Source organism: Chiloscyllium plagiosum, unplaced genomic scaffold (genome assembly GCF_037043375.1).
Source record: "Chiloscyllium plagiosum isolate Xiang-an unplaced genomic scaffold, Cpla_swu_hap1 HiC_scaffold_38, whole genome shotgun sequence".
In the NCBI taxonomy this organism is placed as follows: Eukaryota; Metazoa; Chordata; class Chondrichthyes; order Orectolobiformes; family Hemiscylliidae; genus Chiloscyllium; species Chiloscyllium plagiosum.
Window position 1 is genome coordinate 81,385,310 of NW_028270176.1, and position 16,950 is coordinate 81,402,259.

The 16,950-nt window shown below is 46.6% G+C and overlaps 1 protein-coding gene and 8 non-coding genes across 9 annotated transcripts in view; all 9 read right to left on the reverse strand.

Moving 5' to 3' along the window:
* LOC148139665 (uncharacterized) overlaps positions 1-16,950 on the reverse strand; it is a 481,109-nt gene that overhangs the window by 218,580 nt on the left and 245,579 nt on the right. The window lies entirely within an intron of this gene.
* Positions 579-651, reverse strand: trnav-uac (transfer RNA valine (anticodon UAC)). The gene has a single exon. It is a non-coding gene; the product is annotated as a tRNA-Val (tRNA).
* trnav-uac (transfer RNA valine (anticodon UAC)) lies at positions 3,484-3,556 on the reverse strand. The gene has a single exon. It is a non-coding gene; the product is annotated as a tRNA-Val (tRNA).
* Positions 4,684-4,765, reverse strand: trnal-aag (transfer RNA leucine (anticodon AAG)). The gene has a single exon. It is a non-coding gene; the product is annotated as a tRNA-Leu (tRNA).
* On the reverse strand, positions 6,389-6,461 carry trnav-uac (transfer RNA valine (anticodon UAC)). Its single transcript has one exon. It is a non-coding gene; the product is annotated as a tRNA-Val (tRNA).
* On the reverse strand, positions 9,294-9,366 carry trnav-uac (transfer RNA valine (anticodon UAC)). Its single transcript has one exon. It is a non-coding gene; the product is annotated as a tRNA-Val (tRNA).
* On the reverse strand, positions 10,494-10,575 carry trnal-aag (transfer RNA leucine (anticodon AAG)). The gene has a single exon. It is a non-coding gene; the product is annotated as a tRNA-Leu (tRNA).
* trnav-uac (transfer RNA valine (anticodon UAC)) lies at positions 12,199-12,271 on the reverse strand. The gene has a single exon. It is a non-coding gene; the product is annotated as a tRNA-Val (tRNA).
* trnav-uac (transfer RNA valine (anticodon UAC)) lies at positions 15,104-15,176 on the reverse strand. The gene has a single exon. It is a non-coding gene; the product is annotated as a tRNA-Val (tRNA).

Here is a 16,950-nt window from a genome sequence, read left to right on the forward strand (position 1 = left end):
TCCTCCGTTTCAGTTCCAACGTGGTTAGATCTCGGGCCGCTATCAAAGCACAGGTCCAGAGGTTCTCTGAGAGTGTAATTTCTTTCATTGCTGTTGCTAATTGAATGAGCCACTAACGTGCGAACTGCTCCAAAACATGATTCAGGACCTCTGGTAACAACTCACGCACGTTGAATACCGACAGACCGCTTCCAAATGATGTCCTTCATAGACGACTTTGGGGGTACATTTGACAGACAGACTAGTTCAGGAATCCGCGGTGCGCTGTGACACCAGCGCATCAGCTTCTTCCCTGTCTTGAAAACGGGCCGCCTGCGCAAGGAATGCAAGTGCGATACTGATTTTCGTGGAAGGATCAGAAGGCGATAACTACACTCTCAAACAGAATGGCATATGATCACAATCAGGTTGGAGAAAAACTTGACAATGCTTTGCACAGTAATTAAATGGAGTTGCATTACATTTCACTACGAGAGCAGATTTGTTCAAGCAAATTCGAAGGCAGGTTTGCAGATGGGAAAGCAAGCAAGCAAACTCCGCTCCTGTCCATGTAAAATGCTGCAGTTGAAGAACAAAGCAGTTTCTGCCCAGTTTCGAACTGGGGACCTTTCGCGCGTAAGGCGAACGTGATGACCACTACACTACAGAAACAAGGCGCAGTCGCCACTGCTCAGGCTCAGTGGCACCCAGCACTGAAGGTTGAAGCCATTTTACCTTTCACCTTTCTGTTTCCAATCGCTCGTTGTTTAATGGGACTTCTTTAATTTTGGCTATGTGGTGAGCATGGACGAGATACACCGAAGTATCTGTTTCCACGCGGTGTGCGCCAATAACATTGTGTTGCTTACACCGGCTGTAAAGGATTACTTTTAAGCGGAGCTGGCCGTCGCAGTCTGTGGCACAATCATTTAGTCTGTTCGACTGCTCACGGGAAAGGTAGCGTTGTAAGACACTGCAGAAACGAACGACTTCCTTACTTTTGCTCCGACTGACCATACTCCGGGAAATTTTCCCAGATTCTCAGTTGAGGATTTTTGCAGCTGGAAGTTACCTCAGAAACCCTGTTAATTCGAAATGTATTGAGCGAATCGCAAAACAGAAAGCATTTAACACGGAACACAAACAAAACTGGCAAACCAAATGCATTTTCAGACACAGCGAGCATGAATGCAAAATGTGAGACAGGCCGGGGGCATGAGTCATAAAGTAATCTCACAACTAACAACAGGGCAATTCCAAACTGCTCTTTCAAACATACTGGAGCCTGAGTGCACCACCACTTCCCAGACAATGCTGAAAAGAGAGAAAGAAAGAACACAATAAGAATGGGCCATAAAAAAGTGAATTTCACCAATCACAGACTGGATTAGATTACCTTTCCCTTCCGATGTCCGCAGGACGGAAATGAAGGAAATGGGAGAAATTCAATAACATGTGACATCGCAATTCATTGGAACGATTTTCCCATTGGCCATAAAACAAAATAACGACGAGTCGTGCCACCGCAGGACTTTGTTTCACAACAGCAATGAAATCACAGTCGACATTCGGTTCCAGTAAACGCTCAACTTGCCTGCGACAGCAGAGCTGTTTGCGATTTTCCACGCAGGAGGCGAACACGATCATGACAGCACAGACACCGGAAAAGTTGGGACTTTGCCACACCACAGTTCATTGCCCGGGAAGCAAACCCAATTTTCTTCGGTTTTAAACAGAAACGCAGCAGGAGTCGGAACAGCATTTTAACAAGCTGCGTCGTTGGAAACGATCAGCAGAAATGGCAGCGGTGGGATTCGAACCCACGCCTCTGTCGAGACTGGAGACTTAATCCAGCGCCTTAGACCGCTCGGCCACACTACCAGCCAGCCGCGCTGCCCCATTTTCTTGCACTTCCAATTGTGCTCCTGCATAACAACCGATGCAAAGCCACGTGAAAAGGGTTCCATGGTCCCTCTCCGACTCGCACAACTGCTGGGATGTGCCCGTCTACAATATCAATTTCGCAGCAGATAATGATAGCCCATCAATCCAGACAACTATCAATGGTAAGCTGAGTCTATCTTCTCAGAATCTTTTCAACTACAAATGTATCTGTGAGTGCGTGAGAACATGCGATCGGTTATGATTTGGTCAAATTACCATGAGCTGCTTGACATTACTGCAATTTCGATTCTTGCTTTGCTAAATGATTTCACCCTTTGATCGAAACAGGACAACTTTCACGTTTACACGGAACATGAAACACACCGGACTACCGGGAAAATGCACAAAGCTGAGCAGGCCGTGTTCCACATCATACCGCGCATCATCGTTTCAGTCACTGTTTTGCAGAATAAGAGTCCCAAAGAATGTTCTCCACCCTAAAACCGGAGGTAGCATTACAATCCGAGAACGACAGATCACATTGTGAGGATACTCTGACCTCGGAGCCGGTTCGAGATGACACTTTCCTTGCCTTTTTGCCTTACCCGTGCAATTCGCTGCAGAGATGTTCACACCTGGATATGAGCCACATGGATACCAACTGAGTCGACGAGAAGCGACTCAATAAATTTTGCTAAACTCCACGGTGCTGATTAGAAATGCAGTTTCTGTTCACATCAATCTAAAAGGCAGTTTCTGAACATAGTAACAGAAGTCAAAAGGTAATTAGCTCACCCCACCCCCACTCCGGAAGAGGTGCTAACTGCCCTTGAGTGCTTTTTTGTTCTCGATGTGAAGAGCTCTCACGCCTGAGTCACCTTCACACGTCTCTGGTTGCTGAGTGAATCACAAAGAAGGAATTTCACCAGAGCTGCAACTGCCTCACTTCCCCACTCGCCCTCCCAGTTTACATTTTCCTGCTCGTCAGTGATTTAAAGAAAACCAAATGGATGCGATGTCATTCTGTAGCCTCTCTGTCGATTCCTCCGTTTCAGTTCCAACGTGGTTAGATCTCGGGCCGCTATCAAAGCACAGGTCCAGAGGTTCTCTGAGAGTGTAATTTCTTTCATTGCTGTTGCTAATTGAATGAGCCACTAACGTGCGAACTGCTCCAAAACATGATTCAGGACCTCTGGTAACAACTCACGCACGTTGAATACCGACAGACCGCTTCCAAATGATGTCCTTCATAGACGACTTTGGGGGTACATTTGACAGACAGACTAGTTCAGGAATCCGCGGTGCGCTGTGACACCAGCGCATCAGCTTCTTCCCTGTCTTGAAAACGGGCCGCCTGCGCAAGGAATGCAAGTGCGATACTGATTTTCGTGGAAGGATCAGAAGGCGATAACTACACTCTCAAACAGAATGGCATATGATCACAATCAGGTTGGAGAAAAACTTGACAATGCTTTGCACAGTAATTAAATGGAGTTGCATTACATTTCACTACGAGAGCAGATTTGTTCAAGCAAATTCGAAGGCAGGTTTGCAGATGGGAAAGCAAGCAAGCAAACTCCGCTCCTGTCCATGTAAAATGCTGCAGTTGAAGAACAAAGCAGTTTCTGCCCAGTTTCGAACTGGGGACCTTTCGCGCGTAAGGCGAACGTGATGACCACTACACTACAGAAACAAGGCGCAGTCGCCACTGCTCAGGCTCAGTGGCACCCAGCACTGAAAGTTGAAGCCATTTTACCTTTCACCTTTCTGTTTCCAATCGCTCGTTGTTTAATGGGACTTCTTTAATTTTGGCTATGTGGTGAGCATGGACGAGATACACCGAAGTATCTGTTTCCACGCGGTGTGCGCCAATAACATTGTGTTGCTTACACCGGCTGTAAAGGATTACTTTTTAGCGGAGCTGGCCGTCGCAGTCTGTGGCACAATCATTTAGTCTGTTCGACTGCTCACGGGAAAGGTAGCGTTGTAAGACACTGCAGAAACGAACGACTTCCTTACTTTTGCTCCGACTGACCATACTCCGGGAAATTTTCCCAGATTCTCAGTTGAGGATTTTTGCAGCTGGAAGTTACCTCAGAAACCCTGTTAATTCGAAATGTATTGAGCGAATCGCAAAACAGAAAGCATTTAACACGGAACACAAACAAAACTGGCAAACCAAATGCATTTTCAGACACAGCGAGCATGAATGCAAAATGTGAGACAGGCCGGGGGCATGAGTCATAAAGTAATCTCACAACTAACAACAGGGCAATTCCAAACTGCTCTTTCAAACATACTGGAGCCTGAGTGCACCACCACTTCCCAGACAATGCTGAAAAGAGAGAAAGAAAGAACACAAAAAGAATGGGCCATAAAAAAGTGAATTTCACCAATCACCGACTGGATTAGATTACCTTTCCCTTCCGATGTCCGCAGGACGGAAATGAAGGAAATGGGAGAAATTCAATAACATGTGACATCGCAATTCATTGGAACGATTTTCCCATTGGCCATAAAACAAAATAACGACGAGTCGTGCCACCGCAGGACTTTGTTTCACAACAGCAATGAAATCACAGTCGACATTCGGTTCCAGTAAACGCTCAACTTGCCTGCGACAGCAGAGCTGTTTGCGATTTTCCACGCAGGAGGCGAACACGATCATGACAGCACAGACACCGGAAAAGTTGGGACTTTGCCACACCACAGTTCATTGCCCGGGAAGCAAACCCAATTTTCTTCGGTTTTAAACAGAAATGCAGCAGGAGTCGAAACAGCATTTTAACAAGCTGCGTCGTTGGAAACGATCAGCAGAAATGGCAGCGGTGGGATTCGAACCCACGCCTCTGTCGAGACTGGAGCCTTAATCCAGCGCCTTAGACCGCTCGGCCACACTACCAGCCAGCCGCGCTGCCCCATTTTCTTGCACTTCCAATTGTGCTCCTGCATAACAACCGATGCAAAGCCACGTGAAAAGGGTTCCATGGTCCCTCTCCGACTCGCACAACTGCTGGGATGTGCCCGTCTACAATATCAATTTCGCAGCAGATAATGATAGCCCATCAATCCAGACAACTATCAATGGTAAGCTGAGTCTATCTTCTCAGAATCTTTTCAACTACAAATGTATCTGTGAGTGCGTGAGAACATGCGATCGGTTATGATTTGGTCAAATTACCATGAGCTGCTTGACATTACTGCAATTTCGATTCTTGCTTTGCTAAATGATTTCACCCTTTGATCGAAACAGGACAACTTTCACGTTTACACGGAACATGAAACACACCGGACTACCGGGAAAATGCACAAAGCTGAGCAGGCCGTGTTCCACATCATACCGCGCAGCATCGTTTCAGTCACTGTTTTGCAGAATAAGAGTCCCAAAGAATGTTCTCCACCCTAAAACCGGAGGTAGCATTACAATCCGAGAACGACAGATCACATTGTGAGGATGCTCTGACCTCGGAGCCGGTTCGAGATGACACTTTCCTTGCCTTTTTGCCTTACCCGTGCAATTCGCTGCAGAGATGTTCACACCTGGATATGAGCCACATGGATACCAACTGAGTCGACGAGAAGCGACTCAATAAATTTTGCTAAACTCCACGGTGCTGATTAGAAATGCAGTTTCTGTTCACATCAATCTAAAAGGCAGTTTCTGAACATAGTAACAGAAGTCAAAAGGTAATTAGCTCACCCCACCCCCACTCCGGAAGAGGTGCTAACTGCCCTTGAGTGCTTTTTTGTTCTCGATGTGAAGAGCTCTCACGCCTGAGTCACCTTCACACGTCTCTGGTTGCTGAGTGAATCACAAAGAAGGAATTTCACCAGAGCTGCAACTGCCTCACTTCCCCACTCGCCCTCCCAGTTTACATTTTCCTGCTCGTCAGTGATTTAAAGAAAACCAAATGGATGCGATGTCATTCTGTAGCCTCTCTGTCGATTCCTCCGTTTCAGTTCCAACGTGGTTAGATCTCGGGCCGCTATCAAAGCACAGGTCCAGAGGTTCTCTGAGAGTGTAATTTCTTTCATTGCTGTTGCTAATTGAATGAGCCACTAACGTGCGAACTGCTCCAAAACATGATTCAGGACCTCTGGTAACAACTCACGCACGTTGAATACCGACAGACCGCTTCCAAATGATGTCCTTCATAGACGACTTTGGGGGTACATTTGACAGACAGACTAGTTCAGGAATCCGCGGTGCGCTGTGACACCAGCGCATCAGCTTCTTCCCTGTCTTGAAAACGGGCCGCCTGCGCAAGGAATGCAAGTGCGATACTGATTTTCGTGGAAGGATCAGAAGGCGATAACTACACTCTCAAACAGAATGGCATATGATCACAATCAGGTTGGAGAAAAACTTGACAATGCTTTGCACAGTAATTAAATGGAGTTGCATTACATTTCACTACGAGAGCAGATTTGTTCAAGCAAATTCGAAGGCAGGTTTGCAGATGGGAAAGCAAGCAAGCAAACTCCGCTCCTGTCCATGTAAAATGCTGCAGTTGAAGAACAAAGCAGTTTCTGCCCAGTTTCGAACTGGGGACCTTTCGCGCGTAAGGCGAACGTGATGACCACTACACTACAGAAACAAGGCGCAGTCGCCACTGCTCAGGCTCAGTGGCACCCAGCACTGAAGGTTGAAGCCATTTTACCTTTCACCTTTCTGTTTCCAATCGCTCGTTGTTTAATGGGACTTCTTTAATTTTGGCTATGTGGTGAGCATGGACGAGATACACCGAAGTATCTGTTTCCACGCGGTGTGCGCCAATAACATTGTGTTGCTTACACCGGCTGTAAAGGATTACTTTTAAGCGGAGCTGGCCGTCGCAGTCTGTGGCACAATCATTTAGTCTGTTCGACTGCTCACGGGAAAGGTAGCGTTGTAAGACACTGCAGAAACGAACGACTTCCTTACTTTTGCTCCGACTGACCATACTCCGGGAAATTTTCCCAGATTCTCAGTTGAGGATTTTTGCAGCTGGAAGTTACCTCAGAAACCCTGTTAATTCGAAATGTATTGAGCGAATCGCAAAACAGAAAGCATTTAACACGGAACACAAACAAAACTGGCAAACCAAATGCATTTTCAGACACAGCGAGCATGAATGCAAAATGTGAGACAGGCCGGGGGCATGAGTCATAAAGTAATCTCACAACTAACAACAGGGCAATTCCAAACTGCTCTTTCAAACATACTGGAGCCTGAGTGCACCACCACTTCCCAGACAATGCTGAAAAGAGAGAAAGAAAGAACACAATAAGAATGGGCCATAAAAAAGTGAATTTCACCAATCACAGACTGGATTAGATTACCTTTCCCTTCCGATGTCCGCAGGACGGAAATGAAGGAAATGGGAGAAATTCAATAACATGTGACATCGCAATTCATTGGAACGATTTTCCCATTGGCCATAAAACAAAATAACGACGAGTCGTGCCACCGCAGGACTTTGTTTCACAACAGCAATGAAATCACAGTCGACATTCGGTTCCAGTAAACGCTCAACTTGCCTGCGACAGCAGAGCTGTTTGCGATTTTCCACGCAGGAGGCGAACACGATCATGACAGCACAGACACCGGAAAAGTTGGGACTTTGCCACACCACAGTTCATTGCCCGGGAAGCAAACCCAATTTTCTTCGGTTTTAAACAGAAATGCAGCAGGAGTCGGAACAGCATTTTAACAAGCTGCGTCGTTGGAAACGATCAGCAGAAATGGCAGCGGTGGGATTCGAACCCACGCCTCTGTCGAGACTGGAGACTTAATCCAGCGCCTTAGACCGCTCGGCCACACTACCAGCCAGCCGCGCTGCCCCATTTTCTTGCACTTCCAATTGTGCTCCTGCATAACAACCGATGCAAAGCCACGTGAAAAGGGTTCCATGGTCCCTCTCCGACTCGCACAACTGCTGGGATGTGCCCGTCTACAATATCAATTTCGCAGCAGATAATGATAGCCCATCAATCCAGACAACTATCAATGGTAAGCTGAGTCTATCTTCTCAGAATCTTTTCAACTACAAATGTATCTGTGAGTGCGTGAGAACATGCGATCGGTTATGATTTGGTCAAATTACCATGAGCTGCTTGACATTACTGCAATTTCGATTCTTGCTTTGCTAAATGATTTCACCCTTTGATCGAAACAGGACAACTTTCACGTTTACACGGAACATGAAACACACCGGACTACCGGGAAAATGCACAAAGCTGAGCAGGCCGTGTTCCACATCATACCGCGCATCATCGTTTCAGTCACTGTTTTGCAGAATAAGAGTCCCAAAGAATGTTCTCCACCCTAAAACCGGAGGTAGCATTACAATCCGAGAACGACAGATCACATTGTGAGGATGCTCTGACCTCGGAGCCGGTTCGAGATGACACTTTCCTTGCCTTTTTGCCTTACCCGTGCAATTCGCTGCAGAGATGTTCACACCTGGATATGAGCCACATGGATACCAACTGAGTCGACGAGAAGCGACTCAATAAATTTTGCTAAACTCCACGGTGCTGATTAGAAATGCAGTTTCTGTTCACATCAATCTAAAAGGCAGTTTCTGAACATAGTAACAGAAGTCAAAAGGTAATTAGCTCACCCCACCCCCACTCCGGAAGAGGTGCTAACTGCCCTTGAGTGCTTTTTTGTTCTCGATGTGAAGAGCTCTCACGCCTGAGTCACCTTCACACGTCTCTGGTTGCTGAGTGAATCACAAAGAAGGAATTTCACCAGAGCTGCAACTGCCTCACTTCCCCACTCGCCCTCCCAGTTTACATTTTCCTGCTCGTCAGTGATTTAAAGAAAACCAAATGGATGCGATGTCATTCTGTAGCCTCTCTGTCGATTCCTCCGTTTCAGTTCCAACGTGGTTAGATCTCGGGCCGCTATCAAAGCACAGGTCCAGAGGTTCTCTGAGAGTGTAATTTCTTTCATTGCTGTTGCTAATTGAATGAGCCACTAACGTGCGAACTGCTCCAAAACATGATTCAGGACCTCTGGTAACAACTCACGCACGTTGAATACCGACAGACCGCTTCCAAATGATGTCCTTCATAGACGACTTTGGGGGTACATTTGACAGACAGACTAGTTCAGGAATCCGCGGTGCGCTGTGACACCAGCGCATCAGCTTCTTCCCTGTCTTGAAAACGGGCCGCCTGCGCAAGGAATGCAAGTGCGATACTGATTTTCGTGGAAGGATCAGAAGGCGATAACTACACTCTCAAACAGAATGGCATATGATCACAATCAGGTTGGAGAAAAACTTGACAATGCTTTGCACAGTAATTAAATGGAGTTGCATTACATTTCACTACGAGAGCAGATTTGTTCAAGCAAATTCGAAGGCAGGTTTGCAGATGGGAAAGCAAGCAAGCAAACTCCGCTCCTGTCCATGTAAAATGCTGCAGTTGAAGAACAAAGCAGTTTCTGCCCAGTTTCGAACTGGGGACCTTTCGCGCGTAAGGCGAACGTGATGACCACTACACTACAGAAACAAGGCGCAGTCGCCACTGCTCAGGCTCAGTGGCACCCAGCACTGAAAGTGGAAGCCATTTTACCTTTCACCTTTCTGTTTCCAATCGCTCGTTGTTTAATGGGACTTCTTTAATTTTGGCTATGTGGTGAGCATGGACGAGATACACCGAAGTATCTGTTTCCACGCGGTGTGCGCCAATAACATTGTGTTGCTTACACCGGCTGTAAAGGATTACTTTTTAGCGGAGCTGGCCGTCGCAGTCTGTGGCACAATCATTTAGTCTGTTCGACTGCTCACGGGAAAGGTAGCGTTGTAAGACACTGCAGAAACGAACGACTTCCTTACTTTTGCTCCGACTGACCATACTCCGGGAAATTTTCCCAGATTCTCAGTTGAGGATTTTTGCAGCTGGAAGTTACCTCAGAAACCCTGTTAATTCGAAATGTATTGAGCGAATCGCAAAACAGAAAGCATTTAACACGGAACACAAACAAAACTGGCAAACCAAATGCATTTTCAGACACAGCGAGCATGAATGCAAAATGTGAGACAGGCCGGGGGCATGAGTCATAAAGTAATCTCACAACTAACAACAGGGCAATTCCAAACTGCTCTTTCAAACATACTGGAGCCTGAGTGCACCACCACTTCCCAGACAATGCTGAAAAGAGAGAAAGAAAGAACACAAAAAGAATGGGCCATAAAAAAGTGAATTTCACCAATCACCGACTGGATTAGATTACCTTTCCCTTCCGATGTCCGCAGGACGGAAATGAAGGAAATGGGAGAAATTCAATAACATGTGACATCGCAATTCATTGGAACGATTTTCCCATTGGCCATAAAACAAAATAACGACGAGTCGTGCCACCGCAGGACTTTGTTTCACAACAGCAATGAAATCACAGTCGACATTCGGTTCCAGTAAACGCTCAACTTGCCTGCGACAGCAGAGCTGTTTGCGATTTTCCACGCAGGAGGCGAACACGATCATGACAGCACAGACACCGGAAAAGTTGGGACTTTGCCACACCACAGTTCATTGCCCGGGAAGCAAACCCAATTTTCTTCGGTTTTAAACAGAAATGCAGCAGGAGTCGAAACAGCATTTTAACAAGCTGCGTCGTTGGAAACGATCAGCAGAAATGGCAGCGGTGGGATTCGAACCCACGCCTCTGTCGAGACTGGAGCCTTAATCCAGCGCCTTAGACCGCTCGGCCACACTACCAGCCAGCCGCGCTGCCCCATTTTCTTGCACTTCCAATTGTGCTCCTGCATAACAACCGATGCAAAGCCACGTGAAAAGGGTTCCATGGTCCCTCTCCGACTCGCACAACTGCTGGGATGTGCCCGTCTACAATATCAATTTCGCAGCAGATAATGATAGCCCATCAATCCAGACAACTATCAATGGTAAGCTGAGTCTATCTTCTCAGAATCTTTTCAACTACAAATGTATCTGTGAGTGCGTGAGAACATGCGATCGGTTATGATTTGGTCAAATTACCATGAGCTGCTTGACATTACTGCAATTTCGATTCTTGCTTTGCTAAATGATTTCACCCTTTGATCGAAACAGGACAACTTTCACGTTTACACGGAACATGAAACACACCGGACTACCGGGAAAATGCACAAAGCTGAGCAGGCCGTGTTCCACATCATACCGCGCAGCATCGTTTCAGTCACTGTTTTGCAGAATAAGAGTCCCAAAGAATGTTCTCCACCCTAAAACCGGAGGTAGCATTACAATCCGAGAACGACAGATCACATTGTGAGGATGCTCTGACCTCGGAGCCGGTTCGAGATGACACTTTCCTTGCCTTTTTGCCTTACCCGTGCAATTCGCTGCAGAGATGTTCACACCTGGATATGAGCCACATGGATACCAACTGAGTCGACGAGAAGCGACTCAATAAATTTTGCTAAACTCCACGGTGCTGATTAGAAATGCAGTTTCTGTTCACATCAATCTAAAAGGCAGTTTCTGAACATAGTAACAGAAGTCAAAAGGTAATTAGCTCACCCCACCCCCACTCCGGAAGAGGTGCTAACTGCCCTTGAGTGCTTTTTTGTTCTCGATGTGAAGAGCTCTCACGCCTGAGTCACCTTCACACGTCTCTGGTTGCTGAGTGAATCACAAAGAAGGAATTTCACCAGAGCTGCAACTGCCTCACTTCCCCACTCGCCCTCCCAGTTTACATTTTCCTGCTCGTCAGTGATTTAAAGAAAACCAAATGGATGCGATGTCATTCTGTAGCCTCTCTGTCGATTCCTCCGTTTCAGTTCCAACGTGGTTAGATCTCGGGCCGCTATCAAAGCACAGGTCCAGAGGTTCTCTGAGAGTGTAATTTCTTTCATTGCTGTTGCTAATTGAATGAGCCACTAACGTGCGAACTGCTCCAAAACATGATTCAGGACCTCTGGTAACAACTCACGCACGTTGAATACCGACAGACCGCTTCCAAATGATGTCCTTCATAGACGACTTTGGGGGTACATTTGACAGACAGACTAGTTCAGGAATCCGCGGTGCGCTGTGACACCAGCGCATCAGCTTCTTCCCTGTCTTGAAAACGGGCCGCCTGCGCAAGGAATGCAAGTGCGATACTGATTTTCGTGGAAGGATCAGAAGGCGATAACTACACTCTCAAACAGAATGGCATATGATCACAATCAGGTTGGAGAAAAACTTGACAATGCTTTGCACAGTAATTAAATGGAGTTGCATTACATTTCACTACGAGAGCAGATTTGTTCAAGCAAATTCGAAGGCAGGTTTGCAGATGGGAAAGCAAGCAAGCAAACTCCGCTCCTGTCCATGTAAAATGCTGCAGTTGAAGAACAAAGCAGTTTCTGCCCAGTTTCGAACTGGGGACCTTTCGCGCGTAAGGCGAACGTGATGACCACTACACTACAGAAACAAGGCGCAGTCGCCACTGCTCAGGCTCAGTGGCACCCAGCACTGAAAGTTGAAGCCATTTTACCTTTCACCTTTCTGTTTCCAATCGCTCGTTGTTTAATGGGACTTCTTTAATTTTGGCTATGTGGTGAGCATGGACGAGATACACCGAAGTATCTGTTTCCACGCGGTGTGCGCCAATAACATTGTGTTGCTTACACCGGCTGTAAAGGATTACTTTTAAGCGGAGCTGGCCGTCGCAGTCTGTGGCACAATCATTTAGTCTGTTCGACTGCTCACGGGAAAGGTAGCGTTGTAAGACACTGCAGAAACGAACGACTTCCTTACTTTTGCTCCGACTGACCATACTCCGGGAAATTTTCCCAGATTCTCAGTTGAGGATTTTTGCAGCTGGAAGTTACCTCAGAAACCCTGTTAATTCGAAATGTATTGAGCGAATCGCAAAACAGAAAGCATTTAACACGGAACACAAACAAAACTGGCAAACCAAATGCATTTTCAGACACAGCGAGCATGAATGCAAAATGTGAGACAGGCCGGGGGCATGAGTCATAAAGTAATCTCACAACTAACAACAGGGCAATTCCAAACTGCTCTTTCAAACATACTGGAGCCTGAGTGCACCACCACTTCCCAGACAATGCTGAAAAGAGAGAAAGAAAGAACACAATAAGAATGGGCCATAAAAAAGTGAATTTCACCAATCACAGACTGGATTAGATTACCTTTCCCTTCCGATGTCCGCAGGACGGAAATGAAGGAAATGGGAGAAATTCAATAACATGTGACATCGCAATTCATTGGAACGATTTTCCCATTGGCCATAAAACAAAATAACGACGAGTCGTGCCACCGCAGGACTTTGTTTCACAACAGCAATGAAATCACAGTCGACATTCGGTTCCAGTAAACGCTCAACTTGCCTGCGACAGCAGAGCTGTTTGCGATTTTCCACGCAGGAGGCGAACACGATCATGACAGCACAGACACCGGAAAAGTTGGGACTTTGCCACACCACAGTTCATTGCCCGGGAAGCAAACCCAATTTTCTTCGGTTTTAAACAGAAATGCAGCAGGAGTCGAAACAGCATTTTAACAAGCTGCGTCGTTGGAAACGATCAGCAGAAATGGCAGCGGTGGGATTCGAACCCACGCCTCTGTCGAGACTGGAGACTTAATCCAGCGCCTTAGACCGCTCGGCCACACTACTAGCCAGCCGCGCTGCCCCATTTTCTTGCACTTCCAATTGTGCTCCTGCATAACAACCGATGCAAAGCCACGTGAAAAGGGTTCCATGGTCCCTCTCCGACTCGCACAACTGCTGGGATGTGCCCGTCTACAATATCAATTTCGCAGCAGATAATGATAGCCCATCAATCCAGACAACTATCAATGGTAAGCTGAGTCTATCTTCTCAGAATCTTTTCAACTACAAATGTATCTGTGAGTGCGTGAGAACATGCGATCGGTTATGATTTGGTCAAATTACCATGAGCTGCTTGACATTACTGCAATTTCGATTCTTGCTTTGCTAAATGATTTCACCCTTTGATCGAAACAGGACAACTTTCACGTTTACACGGAACATGAAACACACCGGACTACCGGGAAAATGCACAAAGCTGAGCAGGCCGTGTTCCACATCATACCGCGCAGCATCGTTTCAGTCACTGTTTTGCAGAATAAGAGTCCCAAAGAATGTTCTCCACCCTAAAACCGGAGGTAGCATTACAATCCGAGAACGACAGATCACATTGTGAGGATGCTCTGACCTCGGAGCCGGTTCGAGATGACACTTTCCTTGCCTTTTTGCCTTACCCGTGCAATTCGCTGCAGAGATGTTCACACCTGGATATGAGCCACATGGATACCAACTGAGTCGACGAGAAGCGACTCAATAAATTTTGCTAAACTCCACGGTGCTGATTAGAAATGCAGTTTCTGTTCACATCAATCTAAAAGGCAGTTTCTGAACATAGTAACAGAAGTCAAAAGGTAATTAGCTCACCCCACCCCCACTCCGGAAGAGGTGCTAACTGCCCTTGAGTGCTTTTTTGTTCTCGATGTGAAGAGCTCTCACGCCTGAGTCACCTTCACACGTCTCTGGTTGCTGAGTGAATCACAAAGAAGGAATTTCACCAGAGCTGCAACTGCCTCACTTCCCCACTCGCCCTCCCAGTTTACATTTTCCTGCTCGTCAGTGATTTAAAGAAAACCAAATGGATGCGATGTCATTCTGTAGCCTCTCTGTCGATTCCTCCGTTTCAGTTCCAACGTGGTTAGATCTCGGGCCGCTATTAAAGCACAGGTCCAGAGGTTCTCTGAGAGTGTAATTTCTTTCATTGCTGTTGCTAATTGAATGAGCCACTAACGTGCGAACTGCTCCAAAACATGATTCAGGACCTCTGGTAACAACTCACGCACGTTGAATACCGACAGACCGCTTCCAAATGATGTCCTTCATAGACGACTTTGGGGGTACATTTGACAGACAGACTAGTTCAGGAATCCGCGGTGCGCTGTGACACCAGCGCATCAGCTTCTTCCCTGTCTTGAAAACGGGCCGCCTGCGCAAGGAATGCAAGTGCGATACTGATTTTCGTGGAAGGATCAGAAGGCGATAACTACACTCTCAAACAGAATGGCATATGATCACAATCAGGTTGGAGAAAAACTTGACAATGCTTTGCACAGTAATTAAATGGAGTTGCATTACATTTCACTACGAGAGCAGATTTGTTCAAGCAAATTCGAAGGCAGGTTTGCAGATGGGAAAGCAAGCAAGCAAACTCCGCTCCTGTCCATGTAAAATGCTGCAGTTGAAGAACAAAGCAGTTTCTGCCCAGTTTCGAACTGGGGACCTTTCGCGCGTAAGGCGAACGTGATGACCACTACACTACAGAAACAAGGCGCAGTCGCCACTGCTCAGGCTCAGTGGCACCCAGCACTGAAAGTTGAAGCCATTTTACCTTTCACCTTTCTGTTTCCAATCGCTCGTTGTTTAATGGGACTTCTTTAATTTTGGCTATGTGGTGAGCATGGACGAGATACACCGAAGTATCTGTTTCCACGCGGTGTGCGCCAATAACATTGTGTTGCTTACACCGGCTGTAAAGGATTACTTTTAAGCGGAGCTGGCCGTCGCAGTCTGTGGCACAATCATTTAGTCTGTTCGACTGCTCACGGGAAAGGTAGCGTTGTAAGACACTGCAGAAACGAACGACTTCCTTACTTTTGCTCCGACTGACCATACTCCGGGAAATTTTCCCAGATTCTCAGTTGAGGATTTTTGCAGCTGGAAGTTACCTCAGAAACCCTGTTAATTCGAAATGTATTGAGCGAATCGCAAAACAGAAAGCATTTAACACGGAACACAAACAAAACTGGCAAACCAAATGCATTTTCAGACACAGCGAGCATGAATGCAAAATGTGAGACAGGCCGGGGGCATGAGTCATAAAGTAATCTCACAACTAACAACAGGGCAATTCCAAACTGCTCTTTCAAACATACTGGAGCCTGAGTGCACCACCACTTCCCAGACAATGCTGAAAAGAGAGAAAGAAAGAACACAATAAGAATGGGCCATAAAAAAGTGAATTTCACCAATCACAGACTGGATTAGATTACCTTTCCCTTCCGATGTCCGCAGGACGGAAATGAAGGAAATGGGAGAAATTCAATAACATGTGACATCGCAATTCATTGGAACGATTTTCCCATTGGCCATAAAACAAAATAACGACGAGTCGTGCCACCGCAGGACTTTGTTTCACAACAGCAATGAAATCACAGTCGACATTCGGTTCCAGTAAACGCTCAACTTGCCTGCGACAGCAGAGCTGTTTGCGATTTTCCACGCAGGAGGCGAACACGATCATGACAGCACAGACACCGGAAAAGTTGGGACTTTGCCACACCACAGTTCATTGCCCGGGAAGCAAACCCAATTTTCTTCGGTTTTAAACAGAAATGCAGCAGGAGTCGAAACAGCATTTTAACAAGCTGCGTCGTTGGAAACGATCAGCAGAAATGGCAGCGGTGGGATTCGAACCCACGCCTCTGTCGAGACTGGAGCCTTAATCCAGCGCCTTAGACCGCTCGGCCACACTACTAGCCAGCCGCGCTGCCCCATTTTCTTGCACTTCCAATTGTGCTCCTGCATAACAACCGATGCAAAGCCACGTGAAAAGGGTTCCATGGTCCCTCTCCGACTCGCACAACTGCTGGGATGTGCCCGTCTACAATATCAATTTCGCAGCAGATAATGATAGCCCATCAATCCAGACAACTATCAATGGTAAGCTGAGTCTATCTTCTCAGAATCTTTTCAACTACAAATGTATCTGTGAGTGCGTGAGAACATGCGATCGGTTATGATTTGGTCAAATTACCATGAGCTGCTTGACATTACTGCAATTTCGATTCTTGCTTTGCTAAATGATTTCACCCTTTGATCGAAACAGGACAACTTTCACGTTTACACGGAACATGAAACACACCGGACTACCGGGAAAATGCACAAAGCTGAGCAGGCCGTGTTCCACATCATACCGCGCAGCATCGTTTCAGTCACTGTTTTGCAGAATAAGAGTCCCAAAGAATGTTCTCCACCCTAAAACCGGAGGTAGCATTACAATCCGAGAACGACAGATCACATTGTGAGGATGCTCTGACCTC